We start from the raw sequence: 2,408 nt of genomic DNA on the forward strand, positions 1-2,408 counted from the left end.
CAAAGAAAGGCAACAGGTTACCTTCAGCATTTCCATAAACCAGGGTTTTCAGCACTAAAATAAACAGTGAAACCTCGTTAGACAGGATCAATGTGACAGAAAGTCAGAATCATCATAAAACAGAACTTTTAAAGACCAGGTGACATTTCAGCAGAAGCAGCTGTTTAGTTCTTTATTTGACATTCTGTATGTTGGTTAAAAAGTACAAGGCAAATTTAAAACACTGTCAAATGAAATACAAAATAAAATAAACACTGGATTAAATTCAGAACCTATCTCCTTAAATTTGTCTTAGACCATATACTGTATGTGCACTGTACAAATGTGTGCAAATATGTAAAAACAACAGTTGTCCACTATGACCAGAGCCAAATCAACAACCAACATGGTGCCTACAAAACTACCAGAATGTCATGATTCGGGTCCGCTGCTTCATATGAGGTATTTAGTTTTGGCTTTCTTTGTATCTACAGTTTTTAAGCCCATGTTTATGCACAACACGGAGCAGCTCACAGAGATGTGCAAGGTTAATATCACATAAAGCCTGTGAATCAGTATTTGTTAATAATGTTAATAATTTGCTTTCCAAAGGTCAAAAGGTATTGCATGATTGCCTTGTGTAATGCCCGTGCTTGTACTGTGCAGCTGCCAGCAATTCTTTTCACAGATAATAGTGGATCTTCAAAACGAGGAACCAAAGTGATAAATCTCATAAATAATAAAGTACAATATCTTTATTTTCCCTCAAGGGCTGTGATACCAAGTGAGTAATGTTGAGTTATATCGCAATGGAAGCTTAACTTTTGTTAAAATAAGTTATTACATGGAAAACAGCTTATGTTATAAACTATGACGCATGTTACTGTATACATTAAAATATCTAACAGGATATTATTTAAAATGACCTTCACCTAGAACAACTTACAACTATAATTAAAACAGTAACGGCAATAATAATAAAACTCTCTGAAAGGTCCATTTTGGCATGATGTGAATTCTAAAACAGGGAAATTGCAAAAAGAAAGGGAGACTAGCAGACAGACCCAGCAGCCACTCCACTGACAATTACCACCCTTCCCCCATGGCATCTTTAAAAAACAAAAGATCACAAAGGCACCAGGCCCACATGGTGTGACCCCCCTCCTGCCTGAAAGTGTGTGCTGATCAGCTGGCCCCCATCTTCACACTTATCTTCAACAGGTCACTGGAGCTGTGTGAAGTCCCCTCCTGTTTCAAATGCTCCACCATCATCCCAGTCCCAAAGAAACCCTCCATCAGTGGGCTGAACAACTACAGACCTGTCGGCCTGAAATCTGTAGTTAAGACATCCTTTGAAAAATTGGTGTTGGCCCACCTGAAAGACACCGTAGAACCCCTGCTAGACCCCCTGCAGTTCGCCTATCGGGCAAACAGGTTAGTGGACAATGCAGTGAACATGGCACTGCATTACATCCTGCAACACCTCGACTCCCCAGAGACCTATATGCACGGGCCCTCTTTGCAGACTTAAGCTTGGCATTCAACACGATCATCCCGGCCATATTCCACTCCAAACTGACCCAGCTCACAGTGCCTGCCCCCACCTGTCAGTGGATCACTAGCTTTCTGATAGACAGGGAGCAGCAGGTGCAGCTTGGAAAAACCACATCCAGGACCCGGACAATAAGCACAGGTGCCCCCCAGGAATGTGTGCTCTCCCCTCTGCTGTTTTCACTCTACACCAATGACTGCATCTCAAAGGACGCCCTCGGTTAAGTTCCTACAGTTTGAAGATGACACAATGCTCATTGGTCTCATCCGAGATGGTGACAAATCAGCCTATAGACGGGAGGTTGAACAGCTGGTCCTATGGTGTAGTTGCAACAACCTAGATCTTAACACGCTCATAACAGTGGAGATGACAGTGGACTTCAGGAAGAGCCCCCACCCACCTTACCCCCTTCACCATACTCAGCAGCTGTTAGGATTGCTCAACACAAAATGTGAGCGAGCGGAGAAATTAACAGACCCAGGCGGCTGGCTTCGGTGCTAGTGAGGATTTATTTAACAGTGCTAAGAATAGTGCAATAATATATACAAAAATGAAGGTATGAATAACCGGGTGTCGACCAGTGGAAGCAGGAGTTATAGTCCGTGGAGTGATGATGGGCCGGGCTGCAGGGGTAGGAGTCACTCCTGGGCTGGTCGAGTTGGAGATCCGGTAGACTGAGGAGGTAACAGAGGGTTCAGTTAATGTGGAGACTGTGCATCGACCTGTGATGGTGGCTGGTGGAGCTGAGGGTGCCAGGATCCAGAGGAGCGGTCCAGATATGAAAAAAGACGCTAGGAATAACCAACATACGAAGAATCAAGAGAATAAGCAAAACATACTCTAAGGGAGGCTGACGACAGAGAAAGAACTAGCAAGG

This window comes from Monopterus albus, unplaced genomic scaffold, assembly GCF_001952655.1.
Source record: "Monopterus albus unplaced genomic scaffold, M_albus_1.0 scaffold275.1, whole genome shotgun sequence".
Lineage (NCBI taxonomy): Eukaryota > Metazoa > Chordata > Actinopteri > Synbranchiformes > Synbranchidae > Monopterus > Monopterus albus.